Below are 13,969 nucleotides of genomic sequence, written 5' to 3' on the forward strand. Positions count from 1 at the left end.
GTATCGGAGGTGCTTTTCCTATCTAATTTGCATCCTCCATAATCTGCATCAGAAAAGGCATGCAAGCTAAAGCTAGAGTCTCTATGATACCAAAGTCCTTAACTAGGAGTATCCTTAAGGTATCTAAAGATTCTCTTAACAGCTAGTAAATGTGACTCCTTAGGGCATGATTGAAATCTAGCACATAAGCAAACACTAAACATAATGTTCGGTCTACTTGCAGTTAGATAAAGTAAAGATCCAATCATTGACCTATATAATTTAACATCCACACATTTACCTCCTTCATCTAAGTCAAGCTTTGTTGATGAGCTCATTGGAGTGTCATAGGGTTTCCCATTTTCTAGTCCAAACTTCTTGAGCATATCTTTAACGTACTTAGCTTGATTGATGAAGATGCCATCTTTTATTTTCTTGATTTGGAGTCCCAAGAAAAATAAGAGCCCCCCCATGATGCTCATCTCAAATTCACTTTGCATTAGCTTAGAAAATTCTTGGCAAAGAATATCATTAGTAGAACCAAATATTATATCATCAACATAAATTTGAACTACTAATAAATCTTTACCTTTATGCTTTAAAAACAATATAGTGTCAACCTTCCCTTTTGAAAAACCTTTTTCAATTAAAAAGTTTGACAATCTTTCATACCAAGCTCTAGGAGCTTGTTTTAAACCATAAAGTGCTTTTATCAATTTAAGAACATGATTTGGAAATTTTAAATCTTCAAAACCTGGAGGTTGTTCCACATACACTTCTTCCTTTATAAAACCATTTAAAAATTGCACTTTTAACATCCATTTGATATAATTTAAATTCATGAAAACATGCAAATGCTAATAACATTCTAATTGCTTCCATCCTAGCTATGGGAGCGTATGTTTCATCATAGTCTATGCCCTCTTCTTGAGTATACCCTTGAGCAACAAGTCTAGCCTTGTTTCTCACTATATTACCACTTTCATCAAGCTTATTCCTAAATACACATCTAGTACCTACAGTAGATTTATTACTAGGCCTTTCAACTAATGTCCATACTTTACTCCTCTTAAATTGATTTAACTCTTCTTGTATAGCCATAATCCAATATTCATCTTTTAATGCTTCTTTAATATTCTTAGGCTCTATGCATGAGATAAATGCCACATAATTACAAATATTTCTAAGAGAGGATCGAGTTGTTACCCCTTTGGATGGATCACCTATAATCTCACCATCCTTGACATAGTTGTATTCCCTTGGGTAAGAGACTTCCCTTTCTTCAATGGTTTGATTCTCGAGAGGATCATGAGTTTCCTCATTTTTCGTTTCTTCCTTTGATGATGGTTCTCCAACATCATGTCTAACGTTATTTGTATTTATAACACCTACATCATCATTCACACAAGAATCCTTTCTTGGAAGGAGATTATCATCGAAAACAACATGTATAGACTCTTCTACAACCAAAGTTTTTTTATTAAATACTCGATAAGCCTTAGAATTTAAGGAATAACCCAGAAAAATTCCTTCAGCACTTTTAGCATCAAATTTGCCAAGATTGTCTTTACCGTTGTTTAAAACAAAACACTTACATCCAAAAGGATGAAAATAGCTAATGTTAGACTTTTTTTTTTTTTTTGAAAAGTTCATATGGAGTTTTCTTTAAAATAGGCCTAATCATTATTCGATTTATAACATAACAAGCGGTGTTTGTGGCTTCCGCCAAAAAATATTTTGGCAAATTGTTTTCACAAAGCATGGTTCTAGCCATTTCTTCTAAAGTTCGATTTTTCCTCTCAACAACTCCATTTTGTTGAGGGGTTCTAGGTGATGAAAAATTATGGCTAATACCATTAGAATTACAAAAATCAGTAAATCGAAGATTTTCAAATTCAGTTCCATGATCACTCCTAACACTAATTATAGAATAACCTTTTTCGTTTTGGATTACTTTTGAAAACGTGATGAAATTTTCTAATGCTTCATCTTTATTACTTAAGAATAGAACCCAAGTATATCTAGAATGATCATCTACCAAGACAAATGCATATTGTTTTTCACCCAAGCTAGTAGTTCTAGATGACCCAAAAAGATCTAAGTGGATCAATTGTAATACTCTACTAGTTGACACATCATTAATGGATTTAAAAGAAACTCACTTTTGTTTTCCTTTAGCACAAGCATCACAAATTTTATCATTATCAAATTTTAGTTTAGGCAGCCCTCGAACCAATTCTCCTTGAACTAACCGTTGCAAAACACTCATACTAGCATGTCCTAGTCTCCTATGACATAACCAATTATCATGCTCATCCTGAGCAACTAGGCATAAATTAGTCATTTCTATGGAGTCTAAATGCACCATGTATATTTTTCCTATTCTATGACCAACAAGCATAATCCGATTAGATGCAATGTCAATGACTTTACAACCATTAGTTTTAAATATGACATTGAATACCTTATCACATAATTGACTAATACTCAAGAGATTATGCTTTAATCCATTCACATATAACACATTTTTAATTTGTATGGAAGAGGTATTACCTATTGTACCTATACCTTCAATGTGACCTTTTGAATTATCACCAAAAGTCACTTCTCCTCTATTTTGACGTTAAGCTCTATGAACCGGCTTTTGTCTCCGGTCATGTGTCTTGAGCATCCACTATCAAGGTACCATGAATTTGAATTTGTTTCTCGTGCCTTGTAGCAATGCTCCTTTTCCTACAAACATAGATTAATTTTTGATTTTTAGTACCCAAATTCTTTTGGGTCCATATTCATTAATTTCCAAAATCCTATTCCCCTTAGGTATCCATTTGTGTAGGATATCTTTATATTTAGTAGTAATGAGTTCTTTAGGAACCCACATACTTCTAACGATTTTTCTATTAGAGGTTCTTCGGGGACCTCTATGATTGTAGTTTTTAAAACTTTTTCTAACAAAGTTGGTTTTTGAATTTTCTCCTTTTTCAAAATGTTTTGTTCCAACTTTATCAAAAGAAGCTTTAAGATCATCAATTTTCTTTTGATTATCATCATTAACCTTTGAAAGTAAATTTTGCAAATCCGAATTTTTCTTTTCAAACTCTTCTAGTTTGATTTGTAAATCTTTGATTTTACTTTCAAGATCATTGTTGGTTTTAGATATGAGATTCTTTTCATTTTTCAATTTTGAAATATCATTTTTATATTTTAAAAATAACTTCTCATAATCCGAAGCCAACCCATTATATTCCTCTTATAGCTCATCATAAGATAAATCATCAAAATCAGATGAGTTAGAGGTTACCTTAGAATCTTCCCCCAAATGCCATCAAGCACAAGTTTGCTACTTCTTGTTCCTCTTCATCGGAACCTTCTTTTTTTGGTTCATTTTTTAGGCCTTCATTTCGTTTGAATTTTCTTCCTCGGTAAGGTCTCATCCTTTTTCTGAACTGTTTGGCAAACAATTCCATCTCCTTGTCATCGTCATCTTCATCTGAATCACTCTCATCTTTTGTGGATTTGAGAGTAACTCCAATGTTTTTCTTCTTCTCCTTCTTCTTTGGTGTCTATTCAACCTTATCGAGGTCCACCTCATCTTCAAGCATCATTTCATGAGTAAGGAGGGAACCGATTAGCTCTTCAAGAGTTAAGGATTTTAGGTTCTTAGCCTTGATGATTGTCATCTTCTTGGATTGCCATGATTTTGGAAGTGAGTAAACTAACTTCCTCACAAGATTCTCGTTTGGAATGATCTCTCCATATGATTTGAGACCATTGAAAATCGTTGAGAATCTATCCTTCATAGCTTTGATATCTTTATTTGGTTTCATCCTGAAATTTTCATAGCTATGTGTTAGAAGACTTAATTTAGATTATTTTACCTCGTCGGTGCCTTCATGAGTGAATTATAGTTTATCCTATATTTCTTTGGCGGTTGTACAAGATGAAACTCTTCCATATTCATCTGGTCCAAGAGCACAAAATATGATATGGATGGCTTTGGAGTTGAGCTGGAACATTTTTGTCTCTCCTTCGCTCCACAATATTGGATGAGTGAGAGGCTTGATATATCCGTCTTCTACAACATTTCATGCTCCCATGTCACTTGCTTGAATGAAATACATCATCATATTCTTCCAATAGGCATAGTTAGCCCCATTGAAGAAAGAAGGCTTGTTGACGGGCATTGAATTGAGACCGGAGTTGGTGTTTGAAGTGCTGGCCATTGATGACTTTGAATATCGATGTAACTCTTCCCGGATCGACTCAAGAGGCGATTAAACCTTCAAATGTGTGAGGCTCTGATGCCAATTATTAAGTTAATCGATCGATGAATATGGCCAAGAGGGGGTGAATTGGCAAATAAAAATTCCGGTGGAAGCTTATGCAGAAATTTGAAAGTAATTGCGCAGCGATTTAGAGTGGTTCGACTTTCTCAACCAAAGTCTACGTCCACTACCTTAGCTATCCACACTAAGGATTTTCCACAAATAAACTAATTTGTCTTTCTTTTGAGGATAAAGAGTAACCTTATAAATCCCTCAAGAATTATACCCCAAATTCTTGAGAACACTCTCTCCCAAAGAGAACGATACAAATTTTGCAAACTTACAACAAAATCCTCACAAGGCAAGATATTTGCACAATTCTAGAACAAAGAAAGAACACTCAAGAATAATACAATTGAGCACACTAAGTGTTCTTGAAAGCAAAAATGAATATTGAATGAAATAGGCTTGAAAATGTTCAAACTTGAGGTTTGATGCTTTCTCTTTGATTCTCTCTTGATTCTTGTTGATAAATGGCTTCTAAGCTTGTTTAAATACACCTTCAAATGATTCTGAATGTTGGGGATGATTAGTGGAGTCAATAGAGCCGTTTTAGTGTGAAATCAATTAATAAAATAGCTTGGAGCGTGGGGGGAATCGGTACCCCCTCATGGGGAATCAGTTCCCTAAATGTAAAATTCAAATATTTCGACCATTGATCAGGGGGGAATCGGTACCCTCTTGGGGGGGAATCGGTACCCTCCGAGCATTCTGTTTTTCTCGGAGTCAAACCATTCAGGGGGGAATCGGTACCCCCTTGGGGGAGAATCGGTTCCCTCTGGACATACTGGAATTTTTGGCTTTGAAATGGTTCAAAATACTTTGTAAAATTATTTGAAATTATTTTAATATTAAAACTTAATTTTACACTTGAGTAAGGATTAAAAATGACATTTGAAAGATTTGGAGTAATATTTTGATATTCGAATAATTATATCAAATATACTTAGAAAATCTTTTGGAAAATCTTAAAATTCATTTATCTTAATTTTCTATATCGAAATATCAAAATGTTTTCAACAGTTTACTATGATGGAGAAATTCAGGAAAATGAAAAAGGTGTTATCTTAGCATCAAATTATTTTGTCACCTTATCCTTCAAGAGAAACATCACTATTAAGGAGTTGATTACTAAAATTTCAAGGAAGGTTCATGTTGGAAGTACTTGAAGATTGTCTTCACTTCAATACATATTTCCAACAGCATTATTTCTGTAATATCCCAAAAATAGGGCTAGTGACTAAATTGTAAACTTTGAAAACTTTGTGCTCAATTTTGAAATAAGTTAAAAGTTTAAGGACTTAATTAGAGAATTTTAATGTTGGATTTAATAGTAAAGTTGGGAAGATGAGAGGGTATAATGGTCATTAACTAAGGAAGATTTTTATTTTCCCTTATTAAAGGGTGTAACACATGGAAATGGAGAAAAGAAAAAGGAAAAGTCTGAAAAATGCAAGCTTCTTCTCCTTCTCTTCCCGTGTCTCCATTGCCAAGGTGAGAATGTTTTCAGTTAGTTAATTCTTTCAAGTTTTGTGTTGGTTTTATTCTTGGGATGTTAAATAAGCTTAAGGGAATCTTAGGATAGCTTAATACTCAAAGAATTCCAAGTTATGAGAGATTAAGTAAAATGAGTTTTTAAGTGAATTATTGATTAAGAAGCAATAAATGGATTTTTAAGTTGAATTTTTTACTTGTCAAGGGTCTAATTAAGAAGATAGAAGTAATATAAATGAATTATAATCATGTTGGAAAATTGGTATGATTTTTTATTTCCATCTTGAGGATGAGATTTTGAAGATTTAGATGTGTTAAATTTCTAGTAAAATGTTTGAGTATGTATCCTGGAGTCAAGGGTATTAAAGGAGCTAAGTGATGAATGATTTGAGTTATAATGAGTGAATTTTCGGGCTTAAGAGTGATTTCTGGGCAAAGGGGTATCGGTACCCATTCATCAAGCATCGATACCTCAAGAGTAAAATCTGGAAAGATATTCAAAGGGTACCGATACCTTAAGGAAGGTATCGATACATTCTTTAAATGAGAATTACAGAATGTAATAAGGGTATCGATACCTATGGGGGAGGTATCGATCCATTGCAAGAGAAAATTGGGATTTACACTTTCTTCTAGTTTAAGAAATTGATGATCAAATCATAGTATTTGGAATGTTGACATGTATACATGATTGTGTAGATATTGATCGAGTGCAACGTCCCGACAAGTTAACAAGTAATAGTCATCGAGGAAAAGATAAGAGATCAGTATTGACTAGTGAGGTTAGGTGGGTGTATACTAGTGATATGTAATGTTTAATGGAAATCGGACTTGCGATGAGTCTATTTCCTAGAGTAATATGCATGAAGTCATGAACATGAGTATGGTTTGATATGATTATATGTGATATATGTTGATATGCTTTGTATGTGATACAGGATTTATGTAAAATACTATTATGTATTTATGGGAAAGCATAAAATAAGTTATGTAATTATATGCTTATAAGAGACAAGCCATGTAAGTATATTCTAATGATAGAATAATTAAGCCAAGGTTTATTGTGATATTTTAAGAATGAAATGTAAGCTACATATAAGTGATAAGTTATGAAGATATGTGACTATGAGAAGACTTAAGAGAACAAAATATAAGTCAGAAGATAATAAGTTAGGAGACTCTATGAAAATAATATATAAATTAGGGGACATGAACATAATGATGATATGAACATATAGGATAAGCACTATAGGAAAGTGTGATACACTTAAAGAAAACTATGATATAGGAGTTATAAAACGAAGAACTATAAAACTCTATGAGAATGTTATAGGAGTTATGTGGAACTAAATTAAATATATAGAATAAGATCGTATTTAAATAATGTGAGATAAGTGATAAGGGTTATATATATTTTTGTACAGGTTAGTATAATAAATAATGTAAACTAGTACCAAGGGAAAATGAGATAAAGATAAATAGCTTTTACTTATAGGATTAATATATTATTATATGATGGTATGATAGCATGAAGAAGTGAACTAAGTTCTATGATATTGATCCTTGTGAGTATAAGTAATGTGATTACATGAGCTATATATGTTTATATGATTTGGTACATTCCATTGGATTCATGTATATACATGTAGATAATATATGTGAATATGAATTATGCGCTTATAAGTGATATGATCACATGAGGTGATAAGAAGCTATGAGAACATGTGTTTACGTGATATGATTATGTGAAATAAATAAATGATAATGCCCATGTTATGTGTCACGAGAGCTAGAGGTATAGTTGGCATGCCAAGAGTCGAGGGTTCTACGTGGTCCTTCGGGACATATATGTAATTATGTTGAAAATATATATGGTACTTCGATACACTTATTTGGTCTATTGTATTATGTATATGGTTTTTAAGGAGCGGTCTTTCAGGATATAATGGTCATTCGAGACAAATATTCAGTGCCCTAGTGAGAATTTATACGAGCTGTGGTGATAGCATATATGCACAACCTCAATGTACTCGCATATCTTTAGTTCTCCAAAATGTACATGGGCTAATAAAAGAAATAACATAAAGAAACCTCTTGTAATGTGATATGCTTTGTTTATGACATGTATGGTTTGAAGTGATATAGAGATTAACTATTAGATTTGTATATTTTAAATGGATTAATGATAGTGATAATGACATGATTTGTGTATGTGTACAATTGTTTATAAGTAATGTTATATTATTTTGGGTGATAGTATGGTATGATATATTTGTGTATGGTTAAGTAGTTAGAGTTTCTTTTATAAGTTAATGACTCACTAAGTCATCGACTTAGTGTGTGAGTGTTTCACATGTAGGTTCTTGGAAGAAAAAAAAAAAGAGCAAAGCAATGATAGGCAATGCAAGACAGGTCAGCATCTCCCTTACGAAGTTTAGATCAGAAAAGTAATGATTACTATGTATTTTTTTCTTTTGAATATAGTTGGCATGTACTATTAGATTTGACTTGAATATGCTCTGATATGTTTTGTAAAACTAATTGATTTAAATTAAAGTAAATTATTCATTTCCTTAAATGTGAAGTTAAGATTTTGCCGATTTGTAAAGAAAAGTGTTTTGAAAAGTCAATGTGACACCTCGGACTCGGATCCGGGTTGGATGCGGGTTGGGGTGATACAATTTTCGTTAACTTATACAACGTTCAAACTCTCCAATGATTATGATGTTGCTATGATGGTTGATGCTCATAATCAAAATTCAGACGTTGTTACACAAATGTATGCCATATTTGTTAAAGTGCATGTGATTCATGGTGTGTCATTATGCGCTCACTATGGGCTGGATCAACAAGTTGATCAAGTTGATAGTACAACTCAAGTAATGTGTAATGATTTTAACTCGTTAATGGGAAAACCAAATCCTGGTAACATCCCATTGTCCGTGTATTGTGATTACTATATATGGTCACGAAAATATGTGCAAGTATACACAATCGAGCAAGTAATACAATGATGAGTGAGTATCGTATCCACAGGGATTGGAGGAAATCTATAAGCTTAATCACAACAAATTACTATTTCACCTAAGTATAGTTAGTGATGTTATTTACAAATGAGAATGTTGTGGCAAGATGAAATAGATGTTGTGGAAATGGAATGATGGTGTTATAGTAGCAAATGGAGATATTGTGGCAAATTATTGTGTGTTCGGTGTAATCAAATGAAAATGTAAAGGCAAAATAAATTGTAAATACTGGATTTGATTATAAGGACTTTAGACTCCTCACATAACAAGCTACTATGAGAATGAATGATAGGAGTCACTTAGGAAATTTAAGTCTACTTCTCATGATGATCTTACTTCTATGCCTTATCTGCCCGACAGAGTTTACTAAGGGTTCCCTATGCTATCTCTAGTCAAGGGACTCGACAGGTTCAAGATGTCATATCAAACCTATTGGTGTTAGCTAGTACAGGAATCTTATATGTCTAGATAACAGGATATGTCACAATAATACCTTTTAGTGGTAACACTAACATCTAACCTCTCGATCAAGCACTACTCATTTTAGTCGATTGAAATCCTAGCCCTATGTCTAAGGTTGGATTAGGTCTAGTTACTACCTAGAACCCCTTACTTATGTGGATCCTCCCTAGTTTCTCTCGAACACTAAGGACATGCTACTTAGCCATTCTCTCGAACACTAAGCAATCTTGTTGAACTATGTTTCGATATAACAATTTAAGGCAAAATGGTTTTTGGACTTGAATTGAATTTACAAAATGTATTTGGACTTAATTGAATTTATTCAAAATTTACAAAAATAATTCAAAGTTCTTTTAATTTAAAATTGAGCACAAAAATGTTTTTATGAATAGTAATTTACTATTTGAACAGTAAATTTACTATTTGAACAGTAAATCACTGTTTTTGAATATTATGAAGGGGTATCGATTCCCTATGAAGGGGTACCGATTCCCCCCATTCTGGGCAACCTATTTTTACAGAAAAATCATTCCCAAACAGCTCCAAAACATCCCCAACGGCTAGATATGACTTCAAACACATTCCAAGCTATAAATACAAGCTAAGGACACTTGAAGAAGTAAGAGAACAACTATCCAAGTAATCAAACACAAGAGAAGAGTTTTTCATTCTTATTTCATCTTTCTCTTGTAAATATTTTGTTCTTGTGAGCTCAATCTTGTAAACACCTACCTTAGAGAGGTTTTCTTGTTTACATTTCTTATCCTTTTGTAAAGGGGAAAGGTTCTAGCTAATCCCGTGTAAAAGCTAGGGAAAGGTTCTAGTTTAGCCCGGAAAAACTAGGGAGTTTGTAAGGTTACTCTTTATCCTCAAAAGAAAGAACAAATTAGTGAATTTGTTGGAAAATCCTTAGTGAGGAGCTAAGGTAGTGGACGTAGACTTTGATTGAGAAAGTCGAACCACTATAAATAGATGTGCAATTCTCTATCTTTCAATCTCCTTACTCCCTAAACACAAAACCATTCCGACCCCTCTTTGCAAATCGTTCCGGTTGTCGTTTCGAGCTTCTGAAAATCCCAACAAATCTCCTAAGGAATGGCTACTCTCATAGCTCCTACAACCTTAAGGCATTAAACATCATAAACAAAACAGATAACAACATACAAAAGCAATCATCCATTAAAGCAAACTCAAATATCCTTAAGGAACTCCCACCCAATAAGACTAGTTCATGGTGGGGTTTGAATGTTCCAAGCAACAAAGCAAGACATTAATTCGTTACATACAACCCAAATGATATAAATGAAAGCAAATAACAAATGAAATAAGGAAAAGCCTTCGATGTGCACTGTTGGAGCTCCACGTGACCACCACGGACTGCCTCAACTCACTAGTTCCTCTCGGACGCGTAGCTCTCAACTTTATCTAGCTTATTAATAGAGGAATTCCACGAGAAATACGATTGACAGAAAAAAAAAGAGGTCTTTCTCTCTCTGAATATTTTAGCTCAAGGCGTCGTGCGTAAAAGTCCCTTCTCCTTGTGGCTTCATCTCCTATTTAAAGGGGGAGAATAAACCTAGGAATTTGTGTTAAAAATCCTAGAATACCTCGAACATGTCTCCTTCATATGATGGAGTGAATAGTTATGGCAGTGGTCCCTTCCAAGAAACCGAGCATGGACCAGACAATATCTACTTACAGCTGGTCGTGATCCAGGCAGAATCAGCTGCAACTGAGCGTGGTCCTGACAGCATCAGGAATCTCAGCTTGCAGATGACTCCTCTCGAGTGACTGGTGGTAGAGGGCAAGTAAAAATAAGGACAAGGCTCTTAAAAATATCTTCTTTCATCTTGTTCGCTTTCAAAATTTCATCCGATTCGGCATTTGCATTCTGCTTAGCAGTCTCATCATGTCACAATACTTCCCTTTTTCTTATCCTTGCTCTTAAATCATGCACATCACCAAACAAACACCTTCCCTATAACGTAGCATCGTTTACAAAATAAAATACCGCAATAAACATATTTCCACCACATACAACTATATGCTCCTAAATGCATTTATATGATCCTATATGGGCTCTTATACAGTCAATAACTTAAGTAAAAATACCCTAAATATGCCTTTTTTACTGAGTTATCACATCCCCAAACTTAAGATATTACTTGCCATCAAGCAATGGATAGTATTAAGTAAAATAAAAATACAATGGCAAGTTCAAAAGCAAAATAGATATATGGGATATAATTTCAGCCCTTGGAACATTTGGCTTCAACATGCTAGAATAGTTCGAGAAATCAAGTATTGTCCCCTAGGGCAATATCCTTTGTGTGAGTGTATGTGTGTGATTGTATCAAGTCCATGCTTAACAAACTTAAAAATGTTCTAAGCAAACTCTCTTGTTTTGCCATGACATTACAAGTTTACTCACATATTGTTTTCTTTTCTTTCATTAACACTACTACGAGGGGAGTTATCCCATCATATGTACCATCCTACACTCTATGTGAAAGGGAGCATATCTTCCACCCCCGAGCTAGTCAGGTAGAGTCATCCCGTGACTACTTTCATCACTCATATGTCATAGCTGTCATTTATTTAAATGTAGTTTCCAAGCAATGTCATGGCATAGCGGAGTATCCCTCTACAGATATGACGAAGCATTTATTTGTAATTTCATCATTTTTATGTGGGGTTTTCATCATTCATTATCAAAGTTTTATGCCAAGGCATTCAAGTGTTCTCTTATAAAAAAAAATCTAAGTTCCTTAAGCATGGAAAACATACAATCGTGTATTCAAAGGTTCCAAATAAGCAAGTCCTAGAGTTGGTCCTATCATCCTCAACTGGCATATACATTCAATTCTAGCCATAAAGAGTTCATCATCATCGGGCATCCTTAATTTATTCCAGAAAACTAATTCTAACACTTACTCATGTCATGGTATATTCATTATACTAATATTATCATGCAATGACTTGGGAACCCTACTTCCCCCAAACTTGAGAGAATCATTATCCTCAATGCTAAATAAAAACAAAGGTAAAACTAGACTACATGTTATTCAATGTAATGTTATACTATGCAAAGTACCTTGACTTTATACTGGTGGTGGTGCAGCTATCATGCGACGTGGGTTTTTACACAATTGTGTGGGGCTGAAATGTTCAGAGTCTGATACTGGTGTAACAGGGAGAGTCCTGAGTCTTTCTGGGACTAGGGATAGTTGAGGCTCTTCATGCCTAGACATCTTCTTCAACCAGCGTCTACTCATTCGCAATGGCATGCCCCCAAATTCCCCTATGGAATTTAGCATAATGAACATGACAGGTTTGAGCTCAAAATGGGCTGCCTGAATCTTGGGTTCCATAATTCCATGATTTAAGTCATCCAAGATAAGATTTAAGTGATCACGAATGGCACGAGGTCTTGCTACATTACCAGTATTTGGAATTTCCTCGACATTCTGATCTTCCTCGTGAAAAATGCCTTGATTTTCGATTTGATACATATTTGCACGTTGAGCACGTCTTCTTTGCCTAAAAAGCCTCTCAATCTCAGGTTCTAATGGCTCGTCAGAGTGTCTTCTGTTTATACACCAAGAAAAACCTGAAAAAGATAAAGGAAATAAAAAGTAAAACTATATATATAAAAAAGAAACAAGTAAAATAAAAATGCTATGACAAAACTAATTTACTTCCAGTTGCCAATCCCCGACAACGGTGCCAAAAACTTGTCAGTGAATTGTGATTACTATATATAGTCGCCAAAATATATGCAAGTATACACAATCAAACAAGTAATACATTGATGAGTGAATATCGTATCCATAGGGATTGGAGGAAATTTATAAGCTTAATCACAACAAATTATTATTTCACCTAAGTATATTTAGTGATGTTATTTACAAATGAGAATGTTGTGGCAAGATGAAATGGATGTTGTGGAAATGGAATGATGGTGTTATGGTAGAAAATGGAGATGTTGTGGCAAATTATATTGTGTTCAGTGCAATCAAATGAAAATGTAAAGGCAAAATAAATTGTAAATACTGGATTTGATTATCAGGACTTTAGACTCCTAACACAATAAGCTACTATGCGAATAAATTATAGGAGTCACTTAGGAAATTTAAGTCTATTTCTCAGAATGATATTACTTCTATGGCTTATATGCCTGACAGAGTTTACTAAGGGTGCTTTATGCTATCTCTAGTCAAGGAACTTAACAAGTTCAAGATGCCATGGAAAACCTATTTGCATTAGCTAGTGCAGGGATCCTATATGTACAGATAACAAGATATGTCACAGTAATACCTTTTAGCGACAACACTAACATATAACCTTTCGATCAAGCACTACTCCTTTTAGTCGATTGAAATCCTAGTCTTATGTCTAAGGTTGGATTAGGCCTAGTTACTACCTAGAACCCCTTGCTTATGTGGATCCTCCCTAGTTTCTCTCGAACACTAAGGACATACTACTTAGACATTATCTCGAACACTTAGCAATCTCCTAAGGAATGACTACTCTCATACCTCCTGCAACCTTAAGGCATTAAACATCATAAACAAACAGATAAAAACATACAAAAACAACCATCCATTAAAGCAAACTCAAATAACCTTAAGGAACTCCCACCAAATAAGACTAGTTCATGGTGGGGTTCGAATGTTCCAAGCA

Source organism: Hibiscus syriacus, unplaced genomic scaffold, assembly GCF_006381635.1.
Source record: "Hibiscus syriacus cultivar Baekdansim isolate YM2019G1 unplaced genomic scaffold, ASM638163v2 tig00110893_pilon, whole genome shotgun sequence".
NCBI classification, from domain to species: Eukaryota; Viridiplantae; Streptophyta; class Magnoliopsida; order Malvales; family Malvaceae; genus Hibiscus; species Hibiscus syriacus.